The 21,502-nt window shown below is 44.5% G+C and overlaps 1 protein-coding gene, 1 long non-coding RNA gene and 1 pseudogene across 2 annotated transcripts in view; 1 reads left to right on the top strand and 2 right to left on the bottom strand.

Annotated features, from left to right (window-relative positions):
- The window catches only part of LOC143295864 (uncharacterized), a 28,880-nt pseudogene extending 18,190 nt beyond the window's left edge, over positions 1-10,690 (bottom strand).
- Positions 1-21,502, bottom strand: part of LOC143276326 (terepressin/terephysin-like) — an 88,278-nt gene that overhangs the window by 40,217 nt on the left and 26,559 nt on the right. The gene's annotated exons all lie outside the window — the stretch shown is intronic.
- LOC143276342 (uncharacterized) overlaps positions 1-21,502 on the top strand; it is a 102,729-nt gene that overhangs the window by 62,539 nt on the left and 18,688 nt on the right. The window lies entirely within an intron of this gene.

Below are 21,502 nucleotides of genomic sequence, written 5' to 3'. Positions count from 1 at the left end.
TCGGTACCTGGTTGAGAGCCACCGCTTACTACTTCCTCCTTCTCCGTTTCCCAGTTCGTGCTGTCAGATGGTCAATCCGGTCTGCAGCGCGAAGTCCGCCGTCCTCCACAGTGCACCAGGTGGCCCCCAGAGCTTCTCGTGGAGTTCCTCCGCACAGGGCCAGGTTTTCCTCCTCAGTGAAACAAAAGTTGGGCGGAACTGTAGCAGTTGCTCTGGTGTCTGTGAACTTGCCACCGCTAACAGTTCAAGGATGGGGTGTGCCCAACTTCCACGGTAGAAAACTCACAGTCAGTCACTTCACAAAACTGTCGGTGGATTACGCTGCTGGTCAGGCATCTGCTTAACAGATGTGGTGTAGCGTATATGGATTTGTTCGGACGCAGTGACACCTCATTGAGAAACTGAAGTGCCGGTGAACGGTAAATATCCGAACAGAAGGAGAAATGTGTTGGAAAATTAAAAAGTAAAAATAGTTGATAAATAATGTATTCTTGCGCCCTATGCTTTGGGGTCCAATCCATGTGAGCATCGAAAATCTTTCGTCACCGAGACAAATGTGCTGAATGTCTATTTTCTTCACGTTCAGAGACGCTCATGTAATATTTGCAGAATACCACAACTACTTTACCTTCTATATATCTTTCATGTTTGTCATATTTCAGTGTATTTATTTTGTGTGTCTTATTTCATTATAGGAAAATCGCAGAGCTAATGGCAGGCTCTCAAGGCCCTGGCCAGCGCCCTGAGTTGTGCTCCTTTTATCATTTTCATTTGTTTTTAAAATCCAAGCTGATGTGGTGTAGCGTATATAGGTGAGTCCGCATGCTTTGATGCCTTCTTGAAATAAGATGAAAGAAATGGCAGCACCCCCCCCCCCCCCCCCCCCCCCCTCCAAAATCAACGACAAAACAACAACTGCAAACAAATATACAAACAAAACAAAAACGATCACGTGTTCCACAAAGCCACCTCCATTATCCCCAAACACAGTTCCATTATTATCCCGCTCCTGGTTAAAAAGAATTGCATGTTGTTGTCACCATCATCGTCGTTCAACAACAACAACAACAATAACCGCAAGATGTCGAACAACAACGACACGAACCTCCACAACTGACCGCTCTGCTCCTCCCCTTCCCCCATAAAAGTCCATAAACACCATCACCAACATCATCACTAACATCATCATCGTCGCCTCCCGCCCCTCACACCCACAGCAAGGCCAGAAGTGCACACTGACGGCCCATTGTTGGGGAAACGCCTTCAGGGCGGACAGGGAGGGAGGCAGGGAACCGGGTGGGGAGGGGAGTGGAGTGGGATGAGGGCTGGGGGCCTCAAGGGGAGGCCTCACTAGTGACGGGCCTTCCAGCGGTCAGACAGCTAGAGGAAACGCGCTGAAATAAACCACACGAGCCGGCGGCGGAAGAGGGATTAACGGCCGGACTTTGGGCCCGGGGTCGGCCTTAGGGGGCGGGCGCTACCCTAAATCAGGTGATGAAACAGCGATCACGTCATCCGGGAAGCTAACAGGAAGCGGACCTCCCTTCCCCCCCGACCCCCACCTCCCCATCCTCCCACCCCGAATAATCAGGCGTGAAGCCAACGATTTCCTTATTGGTGGAACTGGGGATTTTTTGTGTAGGTGGGGGCGTTGGTTAGGGTTTAATGCGCTTAAGGGTGTTAAACGGAATTCCTGCCGTGTTTGTTCTCGCGTGTGATTTTCAGCCGATGTTTGTACTTTATTTGCTGATGTAGTGTTCCCCCTAAATTAAATGTGTTTTGTGAGCCTTGTACATGTGGTGATGCAGGCGTTCTGTTCCGTCCCAGCTGGTTCTGTTCTGTGTCGCTGTATGGTGAAGGTGTCGGTGGTGACATGCACGTGATATCGCATGCACTTGATTTTATTCTGGAGGTTTTGTTGTGCGAGTGAATGTTTAATGTTAAAACATGCGCTTGATAATTTTATAAATAACACTCCATAAAAAAGCCGAAAACCGTATCTCATGACTATCAATGCTTCACTTATTTAGTTAGTTTGTTCGTAAGTTATTATTTTTACACTTAGGAGATTTTGACTAGTGACATGTGGTTTAATCACAAAACTTTCGCCAAAATGATTCTAGGAATGGTCAAATTATTTAGATTGTCTTGCAATTACGTATAATATGATCACATGTTTTTTTGTTTTTTTTTTTATGGAGATAGTACAGTATTTTGTAAAAAAAAGAATGGAAGTAAGCATAAGAACATGAATAAGAAGAATAAAGGTGGTTATATTACTGGTGATGATGACAAACTATTGAAAACAAGGAATGGTTTGTTCGGGCTCCATTCTTGTTTGTCCGTCGCACTTTGTTTTGGTTTTCCCATTTGTCTTCGTGTTATTTTCCGTTTCCGAACCTTCCCAATCTTCTTCTTCTTCTCCTTCTTCTTCTTTTTAGCAGTGATCTAAACACTTACCCGACCCGTCATGCTATTTTTTCATTTCCAAAACGTTCCCGATCAGATATTCATGATTTATTTCCAGGCGTGTGTTGTTGTTTTTGTGGTTGTTCTTTGGACCAGCCCTTCGTCGTTGTTTCCTTTCCGGCAGAATGCACGATGTATCCCGTCACATCACGGTGCATTACCTCCCATCCCCCCGACCCCCCATCTACCCCTCCTCCCCACTCTCGCCCCCCTTCTCCCCCACCCACCGGGACCCCCTCAATACAGCTGCCCAGGACTCGATGCCGCGAGAACTCGATGCAGGCGTGCAGCGGAAGGAGACAAGTGAGGCGGTGAAGATCCTTCCCGTGGCTTTGTCTTCATGGGCACGCTTGTCGACAAAAGTCCCCGGAATGTTCAGTTCAAACTTCCGGCAAAACTGAAGGTCAAGGAGGGCGCTGGTACAGGCCGGTTTGTGAGATGTGCGAGATTGACAGTGAATCGGAAGTAAAAGATGCCCGAGAGGTCGCGATTAAACATCAGTTGGATAGACACAAAAAGCGGTAAAGACGGGGGATGTCGGATGGAAGCGGGTGGGGAGAGGAGGGGAGAGAAGTAGTGTGCTGATCTAATTGATTGAGAGAAGACTGTTACTGCTCTGGCGGATGTGCTGCAGATACTAACGCATCCCTGGCGAGTTTAGCTGACCTCCGGTGATTGTGAAATGTCTGTCTTGTCTTGTAATGTCTTCGATTGTGTTTCACTGTCAAGAAGGATTTTGTGCAGTTTCTCTACGGCCTTTTGATTCGCAGACACTGTATTAATTTTATTCTGAACTGAAGTTATCGGGAAGTGCAGCGATACGTATTTCACGGTTCTCGACAGAAAACACATTCCTAACGATCCTTCATATTTTGAAGCTGTAACTTTTTGTCCCCCTGCATCCACTTCTCACCAAACCACATTTTTGCATTGACTGTGTGCCTGCAGAGGACTTTGTTGTCTGCTAATTTGGATTTTGTACCAGACCCGTGACCCTAGTGTGATCAAATCACACCCAAAGAAAACAAAGGATTGAAATTCTAACGTGCATATTTAAAGCACCGGACAGACAAGGCACACTGAGAGGCAAGCACACGTGAACTGACAGGAACACACACACACACACACACACACACACACACACACACACACACACACACACACACAGAGAGAGAGAGAGAGAGAGAGAGAGAGAGAGAGAGAGAGAACTGAGAGGGAAGGAACAGACAGACATTTTTTTTCTGTGCAAAAGAAAGGCTCAAGTTCTCTTGAAGAGAGAGAGCTATCAGCACAGTTGGGCGCAGTGTGTTTTGTGGCTGTTTACGGAAGCGTCGTGTAAAGCAGCAAACACTGGTCATTTTCCCGTTATTGTCCATTCTCCCGTCTGGCTGAGAGAAGCGGATTTGGGAACTGAGACACAGAAGGAGGTAGGATAAAACTACTCGCGCGCTCGATGATTCAATGCAGGTGCGTTTTGTTGCTGGTGCCCGCACAAACAGCGCCCCCCAAGACCAAGGGTACGGGACCAGTGACATGACTGTTTCTGAGCAGTGTAGGGGAGGGGTGGATGGGTATGTCGCCCTTGGACAAACGCGATTGGGACGTGGCAACCGGCATTTAGGATTTCACAGTGGACCAGTGTCAAGTTACTGAGTGTACGTTGTACGTAACATTGACACGAGAAAGGGAGAGAGAAAGCATTATGTGGCAAGACCATACACACGCGCGCGCGCACACACAGCCACACGCACGTATGTTCACACACACGCACGCACACACACAGACGGACACACGCACACACATATACACGCGCACACTGCCACCGTCTCCATTTCTATCTGCGAGTATGATGAATGTATTTCATGTTGTGCAGCGTGTTGCCTCGCGTTGCTGTGCTGTGTCATAATTAGCTGCTCTGTGACTGGAATTCCAGTCTTGACATGGCAGGGATTTAGTCATAAATAACTTAAACGCGTTGTTGTTGGAATGTATGCAATATTCGGTGGTTTTCGGTAGTTTGTAAATATTGGTGTTTGTACGTGCGTGTGCGTCTCTCTATCTGCCTCTCTCTCTTTGTGAGTGTGTGTGAACGTGCGCATGTGGTGTGTGTGTGTGCGCGCGCGCGTGTGCGAGCGAGCGAACTTCCGTGTGAGATGATGCACCTTTCACTTTTTGAAGGTGCACTTTCGACGTGATTTGATCAGAAATGACCGTTCCTTACAAGGCGAGGTGCTTCACCAGATTTTCTGACCCGGCAGTGAAAGTGAAGTGCAGAAATAAACTTGAGAGTGCGTCCCGAATGAAGCTTTCGTGCACACCATGGCCTTGGGAAAATGTATCCCATCAGATTTAGAAATGCACGGTTTATTGGTTGACTCAGCGTGCTCAGACTGCACAGAACAGAATAACTTTTTGACTGTCAAGCGAGCATCTCTCTTTGCAGTGCTTTCACACGTCTCTCCCTCTAATAATGTCCTTCCCATTCCTTTAGTCTCACCCTCTCTCTGTCTCTCTGTCTCTCTCTGTCTCTCTGTCTCTCTCTGTGTGTGTTTGTGTGTGTGTGTGTGTGTGTTTGCGTCTTGCGAGTGAGAGAGAAGTTGTATTTGCTTCGATCGCTACTCCGGTCATCCGTGCTACCAACTGAGAGACAGAGACGGAGAGAAACTTGAATCTTGAACTTTAAAAAAAATATTTTTATCATTATTATTGCCTACAAAAAGGTCTTTTGACAAGGGGGCAAATAATTTTTTTTCGATGACAAGTGATTACATTTCACATAATGATCAAATAGATTTTAGGCACTGAAGATGAATAAAGATTTGCAGCACTGTTACAACATAACACGCAAAGAAATGAAAACAAAAAGCCAGAACCAATGACATACATAAAATTGGAAGACTCGGCGATTCACTCACACATATGATTACTTGTAGTCTCTACTTTCCTTTAAAAAACAATTCAGTATCAATATCAACCATAGTTAACTGTCTTCAGATTCATTGTTTTAAGTATTGTTACTAAAACCTTGTCTGATAAAAAATTGTGTGTGCCTCTTTGATGAATTTAGCAATTGGTCTAATTATAATATCATCCTCAGCTGATACAACAGAAACAACATCGTGAATTTTTGTTACATCTGAATCAAGAAGTTTACACACACACACACACACACACACACACACACACACACACACACACACACACACACAGAGAATCACCACGGGACAATGTGGTTTGCACAGGGTGATTAAAAAGTACAATAGCAGAAAGTGGCAACTGGGATAATGTGTAAATCGGGATCAGAAGACTGGGGAAACATTTTTTTCAAATACACAATTACTTTTTGAATGTGAGACTTGACAGCTTTTGAAGCCAGTTTTCCGGAAAGATCGTTTGAAGCCATTGTTGATAATTTCTTGTTACTGTTTAAAGATTGCTTCACGGTTCTGTTGGACGTAAGCTTCTTAAACCCCCCCCCCCAAAAAAAAAAGAAAAGAAAGAAAGAAAAAAAAAGCAACTTCCATTGTAATTCTTCTTCTTCATTCGTGGGTTGCAACTCCCACGTTCACTCGTATGTGAATGGGCTTTTACGTGTATGACCGTTTTTACCCCGACTTGTAGGCAGCCATATTCCGTTTACGGGGGCCATTGTAATTAATTCTCGCCCATTTATATGTGGATTTTTGTGTGTGTCTAAATTCACTCAATGCGAATTGACATTAAAGCAAAAAACACACAGTTTCGGGTACACATGGCGAGAGATTCAAAAAAGAAAAGAAACAGCAAACACCGACAAAAGCATCCATACTTTTTATTTTTTTTATTTTTTTTAATAGAAATGGCATAGTTGTACACAGTGAAAATGTAACGTTACACATGAAGACAGTAAATACACACACACACACACACACACACACACACACACACACACACACACTGTCAACACACACGCGCACTTTTTTTTTATTTGGCTATTCAGCACTTATTTGTCCGTACCTTACACAGAGAGAGATGGAGGCGGGGTTGGGGTGGGGGGCGAGGTGTGGCTGGGCGGACGGACAGAGAGAGACAGAGATTATGTGCCAGAAATCAGAAATCAGCCCAGTCAGCTTGTCGCTGGTTGTGAATATCTCACTTAGTCAGGTGGGGTGTGGGAGAGGAATCAGCAGAAAGACGACCCAGCCAATGAGGCGGCTTTGTGGGTGGCTGCAGTTACCCCGGGTATTTAGCTATCGTATCTCCTCGCCTTCTGCGTGCTGGGTAGGGAAGGGTATTTCCTTACACACACACACACACGCACGCACGCACGCACGCACGCACGCACGCACACACACACACACACACACAGCGGACTTGCTGAAATAAACACGTTGTTTTGTCTTGTCTTGGTTGGGGGAAAAAATCGTTAGGGGCAGTGGAATAAGCAAAATGATATTTTCTGCTTCCAGCTCAATAATGGTAACTGTACGCAAAAGCATGAAGAGAGAGAGAGAGGGCGGGGGGGAGGGGGCGGGGCGGGAGAGGGAGGGGGGGGGGGGGGGTTGAAGAGACGACGGAGAGCGGGGAAGAGGATGGAGGGAATAAGCAAAACACTATTTTCTACTTCCAGCTCAATAACGGTAACTGTACGCAAAAGTAAAAGAAGCATGAAGAGACAGAGGGAGGGGAGGGGAGGTGGAGAGGGGTGGGTGGGTGGAGGAATGAAGAGGAGACAGAGAGCGGGGAAGAGGATGGAGGGGCAAACAGAGAATGGTAGACATTGAGAGAGAATGCTGTACCGATCACAGGAACTTTCCTTCACACCAGAGTCCACTATTTTAGTTTTGTGTGAACGGTCGTTAGAAACTTATCGCGTCTTACATTCAAGACCAGATAGTTAGGGATTACTTAAATCACTTGGTGCATTGGATCGACACAGCTGCAGCAGTCTTATAGGTTGACATTTGTGGTTCTGTTTTGGTTGTCCCTCTTTGTCTACATGTTTGAACCCCGTTTTTCATTCTGTCAAAGGGTAAAAACGTCCCATAGCCTTTTAACTCTCTCCATACGAACGGCGAAAGAGACGACGTTAACAGCGTTTCACCCCAATTACCACCATCAAAATATTGCAAGCGGAAGGCTGTTATACTGAAGAGGTGAATGTTGACAAAGAATACCACAATTCTGACGACGGAAGCTAAAGGTTGGGTCATTGAGACATCCACTGGATATCCGAGGAGTCTGTGTAGAGGAGAAGAGAGGACTGGCCGTACTGAGTGAGAAGGCCACAGGGGCCGAGATTCCATACCCACTGCGTCAAGGGCTCGGCATACAGGAAGGCGGGGCCGTACTCCTCTCCTCCCTCCGCCTTGAACCTTACCCGACTGGTCAGGTGCCCGTTCAGAGCTGGGTGGAGTGTGAGGAAAATCGGAACCAAGTGTCTTTCCCGAGGATAGAACACCAACACCGCAACGAGGCCTCGAACACTGGTGAACACCCACTGGCGGCCTACATCTGGGAAAATCGGAAATCCTCAGAAAAGTCAAAGAATATCAAAAAGAACAGGTACAAGGCCATCACACCATCGATCGCCTCAAAGAAATAAAGGTAGAGAGAGGGAGCGGCCGTAAGTCTAGCATGAAAGGTAGAGCACGATGCTTTGCAAATCAAACGAATATCGGCATCATTTCCAAACCAACATTGCGCAGATTTTTTCAAAACGGAACAGAGTCTCTGTCTTTCCAAATGCAATAGACTGAGCAACACACTAGACGCCACGTTCTTGGCAGCAGAGATCTTTTCCCACCCCTCTTGCGGCCAATCAGTGGCAGCCTCTGTGCGTGTGTGTTTGTGTGTCTGTGTGTGTTTGTGTGCGTGTGTGCGTGCGCGAGGATGTAAGTGTACACAACTGTCAGGAGAGTTCTGTGCACGTGCGTGTGTGTGTGTTGTGTGTGTATGTGTGAATGTGTTTCTGCATGTTTTACATTTATTTGCTCATTTATCATCATTGTTGTCTTTTTATTTTATTTATTTTATTTTATTATTTATTTAATTTTATTTTTTATGTTTTATTTTTTTTAAATATTTTTGTACGCTTATAGTTGACTTCATCAAGTTTTTGCTCCTTATAAATATTACTATTATTAGTAGTAGTTACTTTTTTTAAAAATGCATTTATCTATTATTTATTTATTTACTTACTTATTTCTTTTTATTTTATTTATTACTATTATTACATATATATATATTTATTTTTTTAAAGATTTTTTTTCATTTATTTTATTTTATTTTATTTTAAAATTTATTGATTATTATCTTTTTTTTCTCAAGGCCTGACCGAGCGCGTTGGGTTACGCTGTTGGTCAGGCATCTGCTTGGCAGATGTGTAGCGTATATGGATTTGTCCGAACGCAGTGACGCCTCCTTGAGCGACTGATACTGATACTGATACTCACTGGTATGAAAATAGATGGACAGCTCATTTTTCTTTAACGTCTTTTCACTACAAGTGATGTTGGGTGATAGTTAATGGACTTCGGACAAGAAAGAAACACGGTCAAATGGACCTCCATAGCAACATCGTCATCATCATCGTCATCGTCCTCCTCCTTCATCGTCATCAATATAAACAAAATAGTCTCAAAGTCTGTGGCCTTTCATGCCCTGCTCTCATGGTGACCTCAGTTTCGATACCCCTCCACTTCCGTGCTTGGGGTGAGTCCTGTCAATGTCGTCAGTGTCGGCAGAATCATTGGTGGCTGTTGTTTGAGGGACGTGGTGGCGGTCTCCACTCTGGGAGGGACGCTCACTCAGTCTGGCTCCGCGACGAAGCCATTATTGTCGTTAGTAGGGGGCTTAGTAGGTGGTGTCCTAAGTACGTTAAAACAGAACAGGTACCACTGAACACCACCGAAGTGACTCAGCAGCAGTGCAGTGTCTCCTCTGGTGTGTGGCCTCCTGGCGACCTAACATCGATGGTTCCCTGTGGACTGCCGACGCTGGAACTGCGACGGATGAACCCGGGTGTGGCCGTGTATGGGGGAATCTAAATGAGCGGCGTGGGAGTAATGCGACTGAAATGGTGCAGATGATGGGGCAGCAAAAAAAAAAAAGAAGAAACAAACACGGTCATGTCCCTTTGTTTTATGACTGGAAAGAAAGTTTTATGTTACATTCTTACATGACGTCTAAATGTGAATGGAACACTGCACGGAAAAAAGGTAACATTGTACAGTCACGCAGAACGTGTATTATCTGGAATGAAACTGACACTTTTTATGTTACACAGTTATGCGTCAAGTGCCAATGTGAATAAAACACGACACACGAAAGGAAAAAAAGTAACTTTTACGTGAATAGTTATGAATAACACGACACGGAAAAAAGGAAGTTTTGTATAACATGTCCTGAATGACGTACGAAATGGGCGGTTTGAAACACGACACGGAAAAACCCAGGAACTTTTATGTTACATGGTTATACATAACATACAAACTGAAACAAAAACACGAAAAAAGTAACTTGTATGTTACTCAGTTACGCAAAACGTAAAAATTTGAACAAATCACGAAAAAAGTAATTTTATGTTACATGGTTATGCATAACGTACGGATGGGAATAAAAAACGACACGAAAGCACGTTTATGTTACATAATTATGCATGAAATACGAGTTAAAGAGCGTGACACAAAACAAAAGTAACTGTTCTGCCACATAGATATGCATAACATGCAAATGGGATTTAAAAAAAAAAAAAGAAGGATAAAAAAGATTTTATGTTAGTGGTTATTCATAACGTACGAATAGGAATAAACACACCCACGCACACACACGCGCGCGCGCGCGCGAACGCACGTACGCACGCGCGCACACACACACACACACGCGCGCGCGCGTGCGAAAAAAGTAACTTTTATATGTTACATAAAAGAAACTGTGTCTTGTGTCCAACAAAGTTGGTCTGTCTGGTCTGCCGTGGTCAAGCTAAAGTTGTTTATGACCTTCCGGTATGATCTTGAGTATCTCCAACTGAACAAAAAGCCGCCTTGACTACTGGTCAGGGGGATCAAAGCGCTGTTTGAAAGGTGCACTGTCTCTTTCACCGTTCTTCTGCCCAGTGTGGGGGTAAGAGAGAGGGGTGTGGGGGGAGGTGGTGGGGTGGGGGGAATGGGGAGGGTGACGTCTCTCTCTCTCTCTCTCTCTCTCTCTCTCTCTCTCTCTCCCCCCTCTCTCTCTCACCCATCTTTATCACCCATCCTTTTCCTATCATAATCGCTAGCTTCATAACTTTTCATGATGAAACTTTCAGATGTCTGGGTTTGTTGTTATAAAGTTGTGTCTTTGTCTTTGTCGTCATGTCTGTAAGTCCCCCACCCCCCGACCCCTCCGACCCCCCTTTCTGTCCGTCTATATATCTCTGTCGACGACTCCGTAGGATCGAGTATCTCACAGTATGATAAAGAGAGGCTGAATTGATCATAGTTTTCCTTGCGTCGAAAGACGTCAGACGAAACGGAGGAAGGGGTACGGAGTTGGGATATCAAAAAATATATAATTAAAAAAAAAGAGGGAGGGGACGGCGTTCAAACAAAACGAAAGGAGGAAAGAGGGAATGGACGGGAATGAGGGGGTTAACGAAACAACGAAACTGGAAGAGGCGGAATGAGGGGGTTGAAGAGGGGAGGGCGGTGTTCCGGTGATCGTCGTCTCCAGTTCGCCATGTTGGTAATACACAGGGAAGCGGACGAAAGGAAAGATCAGGTCGTTTGTTGGAACAGGCTGTGTCATTGTAAATGCATGTGGAGACTAGTTACCTTATTCAGATTCCAAGGTTTTATCTGCATTGGTAACTTTCAGTGTATTTATAGTATCAGGTTTTTGTGTGTCTTTGATTTGATTTGATTTGATTTTTTACGTGCGAATGGGAATAAATACACACACACTGTTTTGTTTTTGCTGTTTATATATATTTTGTTGTTGTTGTTGTTGTTGTTGGCTGGCGAAGGCGGTGTTGAAACGTTTGGTTCTGAGGAAGGAAACTTTCTTCTACATAACATCGTTTGTTTTCTGAAAAGCTGTTTTGAGTCATCGCCCAGTGTGCTCGCATGGCTTCGACCACCACCCACAGACAAAGGATATGATAGAGGGGGTGGGGTCGAGATGGGTGGACTGTAATACCCGAAAAAGCACAAAGGAGCTGGTACGGCGAGATCGTTTTAGGTAATTTACCTGTTGTTTTGTTGTTGTTGTTCTCTCTCTCTTTCAGGCACTAATTGTGTGTAAAACCATCATGAAAGTGTTTTTTTTTTTTTTTAATCTTCCATGGCCTCGAAAGTGTTGGAACTTGCCAACGGAAAGAGGACAAATTACAAGAAAATGGGGGAGAAAAAAAGAAAGAAAAGAAAATGAAAACACAAACAAAAAGAAAAGAAAAGAAAGAACAACAGAAAGGAATACAACGACAGAAGAAAACAAAAGGGAAAACATAAGAAGAAAAAAAGAAAAAGAAGGAAAACTGAAAGAAAGTTTTCCAGGGATGCGGAGTCTGTTTTGTCCATTTGCAGAACTTTATCCGTCCTCGGATTAAAAAAAAAAGAAAAAAAAGTAGGTAGGGGGAAGAGAGTGCAGGGGGTTGGGGTGGCCATGTGTACGGGGGCGAAGAAATGCTAGAACCTGTGATGGACGTTCTGCCTCTGTGTCAGCCACAACAGCATGGGAAGAGCAGGCCCAGGGAAATGTGATCTGTAATTGTTCGACTGTGTGTATGTTTATCTGTCTGACACTGTGTGTACATTTGTCTGTCTGTCTGTCCGACTGTGTGTATGTTTATCTGTCTGACACTGTGTGTACATCTGTCTGTCTGTCTGTCCGACTGTGTGTATGTTTATCTGTCTGACACACTGTGTGTACATCTGTCTGTCTGTCTGTCTGTCAGTCTGTCCGACTGTGTGTATGTTTATCTGTCTGACACACTGTGTGTACACTTGTCTGTCTGTCTGTCCGACTGTGTGTATGTTTATCTGTCTGACACTGTGTGTACATTTGTCTGTCTGTCTGTCCGACTGTGTGTATGTTTATCTGTCTGACACTGTGTGTACATTTGTCTGTCTGTCTGTCTGTCTGTCCGACTGTGTGTATGTTTATCTGTCTGACACACTGTGTGTACATTTGTCTGTCTGTCTGTCCGACTGTGTGTATGTTTATCTGTCTGACACACTGTGTGTACATTTGTCTGTCTGTCTGTCTGTCTGTCCGACTGTATGTATGTTTATCTGTCTGACACACTGTGTGTACAGTTGTCTGTCTGTCTGCCCGACTGTGTGTATGTTTATCTGTCTGACACACTGTGTGTACATCTGTCTGTCTGTCTGTCTGTCAGTCTGTCCGACTGTGTGTATGTTTATCTGTCTGACACACTGTGTGTACACTTGTCTGTCTGTCTGTATGTATGTGTGTATGTTTATCTGTCTGACACTGTGTGTACACTTGTCTGTCTGTATGTGTGTATGTTTATCTGTTTGACACACTGTGTGTACAGTTGTCTGTCTGTCTGTCCGACTGTGCGTCTGTTTATCTGTCTGACATACTTTGTGTACACTTGTCTGTCTGTCTGTATGTATGTGTGTATGTTTATCTGTTTGACACACTGTGTGTACACTTGTCTGTCTGTCTGTCCGATTGTGTTTATGTTTATCTATCTGTCTGAATGTGTGTACAATTGTCTGTCTGTCCGACTGTATTTGTTTATCTGTCTGACAGGCAGTGTGTACATTTGCCTGTTTGTCTGTCTGTCCCTGACTATCTTTATCTGTCTGTATCTATCTGTCTATCTATATCCACAGCCATGATATGGTTATAAGCAACAAGGATAACAATATCTGTCAACCCACCTCAGTTCACCAGCTTACCCGACAGTCCACCTACCCACTTACTTAGCCACCTATCTACCTACCTGCCCACTTATCTACCTACCTGCCCACCCACCTACCTGCATTGTTTTAAAAAATTCATTAATTTATTATCTATTTATTTATTCAAAGAATTCTTACCTAAAAACCTACCTGCCTTCCCACCTACCTGCCTACCAACCCACTTACTTACCCACCATCTATCTACCTACCCGCCCACCGACAAGCAAACCTACTACCTACCTACCCTCTTACTTAGCCACCAGTCTACCTGCCTGCCTACATACCTACTCAACTACCTACCTGCCTACCTACTTACCCACCCACTTAATCAGCAACCTATCTATCTACCTATCCACTAACCTACCAACTTAGCAACCAGTCTACCTACCTACCTACTTACCTGCATACCCACTTACTTAGTCAGATCGCACCTTCACACCTACCACCTATCTGTCTACCCACATAGCAACATATCTACCTACCTACAAACCAACCTGCCTACCTACCTACCAACCCACTTAGCAGTCTTTCTATCCACCTACCTATCTACCTACCTGCCCACTTAGCAATCTTACATCTACCTACACACTTACCTCCCTACCTTCCCACTTAGCAACCTATTTTACCAACCTAACCATCTACCTAGTAACCTGCCTACCTTTGATTTCTAATGTGACAGTGCTATGTCTGTTGCAGAAGGTCCTTGTCCTGCCCTGTCAAGCTTGAACATGTTTCTGACTTACAAATCTGGGTTTCGCCCGTTTTTGTCTTTATTGCGATAGTGACAGCGCAAGTGCTCGTTAGGTGTTAAGTATCTTCAGAAAAAGCAGCCTCAGCGCTCATGATAGGTTAGAGTATTATGTCCCTAGCGGTAGGCAAGTTCTTAACGTAAAGACTATTGAGAGAGAGAGAGAGAGAGAGAGAGAGAACGCAAGAACGCAAGAACGCAAGAATTTTAATGTAAGGTCACCGACCTGTATACATTTTGGGTGCACGTGTTGCACACACAGCTTAACTAAAATAAAATAGGAAGAACGAAAACAATCCACATAATACACAGTGAGCTCACTGAGAACAAGTAAACTAAATGAAAAGCACAAGGCTGATATGTCTGTTTAGGGCTGAAAGTACTCTTCTCTCAGTCTTAATGCATAAAAAACAAACATTGCAACATCTCTGGTCACATTACGAGAGAGAGAGAGAGAGAGAGAGAGAGAGAGCAGCTTGTTTAAGACCAACACACATTCCTTTATGTTCGTGTCAGAGAACGTTTGTTAGAGACTGATGAGGCTATCACACAAAACAACAACAAAAACAGACACAAACAACAACCACAGCAAAGGAAGCCCGCTCCCCCCCCTCCCCCCACGCGCGCAACACCACCCTAACCCCGCTAAAAAGTATAATCATACAATTATATCTGAAAACAAAAAAAACAACAACCACACAGACCAACGCACGGCGGCACATACACACGCACACACACACACACCATGCACGCGCATACATACACGCACGTCGTATACACACACTCAAAACCACTCCCTGCGGATAATATTTGATTGACTTCCATCTCTCTCCAAGTACTCCACAAACAGTACGCCGCTCCACTTCGATAACTTGATGAAGGGTGTGTGTGTGGGGGGGTGGGGGTGGGGGTGGGGGGGCAAGGATGGAGAATGGGGGAGAGTAAGGGAGAGAGGGTAGTAGTGAGTAGTGAGCGAACAAGAGAGAAAGACACGCGCACACACACACATTCGCGCTCACACACACACACACACACACACACACACACACACACACACACACACACAGAGTCACTTTGAAATCATATCATCATTATTGCAAAAGTGGTCAAATGACAAGGAGAAGGGCAGTAAATAAAACCCCAAAACAAACAGCAAGGGCATCAGTCAGATCGCACCGATATATCCAACCCGGCCTGAGGGCTGCAGTGAGGAAGGAAAAAGGGATGGAAAGAAGAAAAAAGATCATACCGAGATAAACAGAACAAGAGCATCTATTATTAAGATGAGCAGAACGGACAGAAAAACTTGATTTCACGAAGCAGATGTAGAACAGATATCACTTGTTCAAAACGCGAGAAGTGGACATGTTTTTTTCTTTCTATGCATTATACTAATACGCTTCAAGCTTGTTCTGTCTGGTGCTTCAAGGATGTGCGTTGAATGCATTGGAGTGCAAAAGAATTATTTCGTGTTCTGAACAGCATTAAGGGCTTCAGTTAGAAAAGCAACAACAACAGTGAACATGTTGTTCTGGTGCCTGTACAATTCACACTGAAAGAAACGAAATCTTCTTCTGCGTTCGTGGGCTGCAACTCCCACGTTCACTCGTATGTGCACGAGTGGGCTTTTTACGTGTATAACCGTTTTTAACCCCGCCATGTAGGCAGCCATACTCCGTTTTCGGGGGTGTGCATGCTGGGTGTGCTCTTGCTTCCATAACCCACCGAACGCTGACATGAAAAATGCTGAAACGAAAAATGACATTCATCATCGACAACATACCCATGACCATTGGGCAACTGATGTGATTCCGTGGATGTCATAGAACAAAGCTATTGACTGACCATGATTGTCGTCCATTGTGTACGCACTACACACCAAACGTAAATCGTTCTTGTTCAGATGAAAAAAAGAATAAAGTCATCTGTACTCCGTCCTCCGATGGCACCAAAGCTGAACGTCCGCAGCCTAAATCTGTGACACTTATTATCACTGTTGTTGCTACAACATTCTGCTGGAAGAAAGGAATGTGGATGAGTCGGACCATTGGTATTTTTCATTGCTGCCCACATCAGAGTGCCAGTGCTGTTCACGCGAACTTTCTGCACAATAGGAATGCAATGGGTTATGCTAATTATGGGTATTTGCTGTACCCTTTCTTCTACCGAGCCCTGTATAGCCAAGGGAAAACTGTCCTGGTGAGGTCCTTGCTCGCGGGGGATACGCGTGACAGACCTTTGTCAGCTCCGGAACCATGCCATTGGCTGTCCCCACTCCCGGCATCCCCTGCACACTGTGTGTGTGTGTGTGTGTGTGATAGTCAGTCGTGTCCGACTATGACCATCAGGACAGCAGAGGAGGCGACTGCTGTCCCAGCTATCTGGTCTATAATTTTATAGAAGTGGAGAGTGCCTTGCCCAAGTTACATCCCCACTCTCTGGGCCAAGAGGGTTTAGGATTGTCGGCGTTGAGATGGTTCACAAAGGCCGACTGGTCTCCAAGGCTGCAGCACTAAGAGCCAGTGCAATCTTGCCTCCTGACTTGATAGTCATAGTCCTTCACAAAAGACTAAACTGTAAATGACTTCCCAGTGCAATAGAGAAACTTCTGATCATACACCTCTCACTTTGCTGTTGGCCTAACTGTAAGCTCATGCCAGTCTGTGATATAAGCATCCTTCCTGCGGAGATTTCACGCCTTTGGGAATGTTTGTCACAAGATGAACGCCAAGGAAAGTTCTGTCATTTTGTTTGTATTTAAATTCGGAGATAAAAACTGTCCCTAAAAATCCCGACGCCATTTTCGGATAGTCTTTTGGTGGGATACGACCAGTTTCCTTCTCCTTGTTCCCTTTGTTTCAGCATCACACACACACACACACACACACACACACACACACACACACACACACACACACACTGTAATGTACACACACACACACACACACACACACACACACACTGTAATGTACACACACACACACACACACACACACACACACACACACTGTAATGTACACACACACACACACACACACACACACACACACACACACACACACACACACACTGTAATGTACACACACTGTAATCGAGAAAAGGACCATTATTTTTGCATGAGAGAGAGAGAGAGAGAGAGAGAGAGAGAGAGAGAGAGAGAGAAGGGCGGAAACACGATAACCTCTCCGATATTTGTTCTCTTTTCCAAAGTGTTGATACCTCACAGTTTTATTTCTATCTTTATCTAAAAAAATATATTTAAGAAAAGAATTTACAACTTATGTGAACTAGTTTCCTCCGATGGCGCCAGCGCAGTGAGCGGGTTGTTCAGACAGGCCTAAAGAGGTTAATTACAAACCAGGAAAAGACAGGCGTGGGAGGAAAATAAAAAGCCCGGTATGCTTTAGTTGAAATGTCACCACTGTACTGTTTTTTGATACTGAACACGATGTAAAATAGGATTTTCATTGTGTGTGTGTGTGTGTGTGTGTGTGTGTGTGTGTGTTGCGGGCGACACACACACAAACGCACGCACTCACGAATACCAAACGCTACACGCGAGCGTGCGCGCACACATATACGTTCACACATATACACGCGAGCGTGAGTACACATGTACACCAACGAACGCACGCGCGCGCACACACACATGTGCGCCTTCACTTACACCAGTTACGAATAATCAACATACATGCTCACACGCATGCACGCATAGGCACACAGACATACACACACGCGTATACAGGTGAAGAACGTGCATAGGGAGAATATTCGCGCGCGCGCACACACAGACACAGGCGTACACGCACACACACACACACACACACACACACACACGGTCTCTTTCCCTCTCTCCCTCTTTGTGTTCATGGTGTGCCAGTACTGATCCGGTCATACGGATCATAACAGCACAGTCAGATGAATGCATTATGGAGAAACAGACTGAGAACTGAAAGGGCATATGGGCGTGTTTGTGTGCTTGTTTTTTTCTCTTGTGTGTGTGTGTGTGTGTGTGGCGCCTGCGCGTGTGTGTTGATGAGTGTGAGTGTATGTGTGTGTATGCGCGTGTCTGTTTGTATGTGTGTGTGTGCTCGCGCGCGCGTGTGTCCTGATAGACACAGTTGTGTCGTGAGGACATTCTGATAATGTCAATGGCGTGAAAGATGCACACACGCTGGCATCGAACCCTGCACCCTTCCGTGCCGCAGTCAGCTGTACCACTTGGCCACCGTTGCGCGGACGTAACGGCGGCGAGCATGGGACGATCGATGTCCGACAGGTACTGGCAGCCAGACCCTCAGTGTGGTGCCCAGCGCTGCAGTCGTGAAGGAACTGAGGCCCCCTCTCCCCAGCCCCCCGTCAGCGCAGGAGAGCAAGGACAATGTTAGTTCACTTCTCATCCGTCATCAGCTCTCGGCGGCTGGGCAACCCAATACACCTTCCCCGTGACGGGCGGTGGGGGTGGGGGTGGAAGGTGGTTGGTTTGGGACTTGCCAGACAGTCATCCGTTGGTGCTGCGATGTTGAAGTGGTGCCCCAAAGTTAAAATGAGCCCAGCTTTCAGTCTTTGTCTGTCTTGGCTTTTTTCTTGGCGTGGGTGCTTGCTTGGCTTGGGCGCATGTGTTTGTATGTGTGCGCGTGCGCGTGTGCGTTTATTTTCATCTATTTGTTTATTCATTTATTTATATTAGTAGTATCTTTATGGTATATATTTTATTTATTTTATTATTGTTATTTATTAATTTTTATTTATTTATTTATCTTTTTTTTCAAAGCCTCACACGTTGGGTTACACTGCTGGTCAGGCATCTGCTTAGCAGATGTGGTGTAGCGTATGGATTTGTCCGAATGCAATAACACCTCCTTGAGCAACTGAACTGAACTGAGCTGTGTGTGTGTGTGTGTGTGTGTGTGTGTGTGTGTGTGTGTTAGAGAGAGCGTGTGTGGCGCGCGCGCCAGCGCAGTTTTATCAGCAAGAGGAGAAATTCTTGTATTGTGGAATGCGATGCACCGCACACTAGTCACTACACCCACACACCCATCGTTAACACCGCATATTGTGGCTCTCAACGTAGACCATTACAGATACTTCCGTGATTCCATTCGAGAAACGAAATCCGATCCGATCCTGTCATTGCGACTGCTGCTGTGTCGGAGCTGTGGTTTTTATGGTCTGACCTTAGCTACCAACGAATGTTTGCTGCCCTTGAAGACTTTGTATATTGAACTTTATCTGTTTTTGGAAATGATATTTGTCATTGAAGAGTTTTTTTTTTCATTCTGAACCTTTTCTGTCCATAGAATATATTCATATGTTGCTGTGGATGGACAGTCCATAAAAATTAACTTTTTCCTGCCAATGAAGAGTTTAACTATGTATTGAGTCTTTGCTGTTGTTAAGTTTATTTATGGTTTGGAAGTGTTTATTTATTGATCAGTTGAACGAAATCCATGTTGCCCGTTCGCCAGTTAAGTATTTTCCCTTATCCATTCCTGGTGTTACGTAATTAAGACCTGCATAAGAAATCACCTCTGAGATCATCGGTGTTGTCATCAGACAGTGGCATAATAGTACACTCTGTCCAGCTCTTTGAATAACCACAATCATCAAACAAAATCGTAAATAAGTATTTTAAAAAAGAACAAAAAACAAACAAACAAACAAAACAACAACAACAAACAAACAAACCAAAACCCCCAAAAAAGTTCACAATGAGCTCTGCGCTGTTCACACATTCAACAAGACCACCACATCCACGTGTTAAACGCTCGGGTTCGTAGAACTGTAACTGTTCACTTTTCAGATCAGAAATAATACTTCTTCGTTTGATTCTCCACTGTTGAGTGGGACAGTTTGCCATATTGTACTTAGTTATTTTCAAATTCTCCTCAGAGGTCACTGTAATATCTATAACGCATTTTAAACTGTTAGAGATGTTCAGAAATGTTTAATGACATATTGTCACTTTTTCGATAATGTAAGCGCTACATCCCAGAACGTCAAGGGTTATTGTCGATTCTTTTACAGAATATATAACTTTGTTGTTTGTTTTTTGTTGTTTTTTTTGTCCTAAACTTTTCTTCACATCCTTGGCTTGCTTGTTGAAAGACTGAACGAGCATGTCAAGGGCTTGAGAGAGGACTGCACGACAGCTTGCCGTAATGTGAAATAAAGAAAAAGCACGGAGGAACAAAGCCCAAAACTTGTCAGCCTGTGTGTGGACATACGCTGATGAAGCGCTGAGAATGACGTGCGTGAAGGTGTGCGCCCTTGGGGCGAAAGTCACGCTGTTCCTGTTGGAAGTTTAACGTCGTGAACGGACTTAGTGTTCAGTTCAGTTCAGTTTCTGAAGGCATCACTGCGTTCGGAAAAAGTCCATGTACGAACGCTACACCGCAACTGCCAAGCAGATGCCTGACCAGCAGCGTAACCCAACGCGCTTTGTCAGGCCTTGAGGGAAATTACAATAAAATAAAATTGTGTCTTATTTCCAAGAGCGAAGCGCCCTCCCCCCCCCCTCCCCCTTTTTTTTTTTTTTTTTTTTTTAGATTAAAAAAAAATGTTTGTATGTTTTAATTTTTCTCCCCTCTCAAGATGGAGCTACACTTCGCGGACTGTCTGACGCCGGAAGGACACTGGCGAGTAGGGAACTGTGTCAGACACGTGAGTCAAGGCGACAGAACAGGGAGTACCTTCAAAAGTAACAGAACAGAAAGTGAAATCTGTGTCAGTTCATAATAAGAGAGCACAAAAAATTCTCGTAACTATGTTATGTTCTTTTAAGGATTGTGACAGAGACGTCTGTTCGTGATTAAAGACAGGGAGGGTTCATACTGGATCAGGCGTAAAAATAAAAGCGAATTTGATGATTCTCTGTCTGTCTGTCTCTCCCTGTCTCTTTCTGTGTTCGATACAGACTTCAGGAGGTCAGCTTGTACACGTACTTTGGCTTTACACTGATCACAAAACTGTCAAATAGCTTGGCTGTAAAGAATGCGACGGCTGTAGCAAAGAAACATGTGCCAGACATCATCCGAGCGTTATGGAGAATTGGATGTCCAAATATGAATACTTTTTTTTCTTACTTGCACATCAAACCTGCTTTTAACACACGGTGCAGAAATCTGACGGAATGTTCTTTCAAAAGAAACAGAAAAGATGCATGCAAGAAACTTTAGCAGTAAGTCAGAAAACACCAAATTAGTAGAGTTAGGAAGATGCCCATTTCAAGTTGCTACAATGATATAGATTTATTGAATACTGATTTCGATTATTAGAACTGGAAGCTGGTATTATACCCAGAGGTGCGTATGAGACAGCAAAAGAAGTTGATGAGAGGGACATGGAAGCATGGGTTGGTGGGATCGGGCGATGTCACTTTTTGCATTAATTTCAA

Source organism: Babylonia areolata, chromosome 2, assembly GCF_041734735.1.
Source record: "Babylonia areolata isolate BAREFJ2019XMU chromosome 2, ASM4173473v1, whole genome shotgun sequence".
NCBI lineage: Eukaryota > Metazoa > Mollusca > Gastropoda > Neogastropoda > Buccinidae > Babylonia > Babylonia areolata.
The sequence above is the reverse complement of the archived record's forward strand: the minus strand, read 5'-3'. Positions and strand labels throughout refer to the sequence as shown.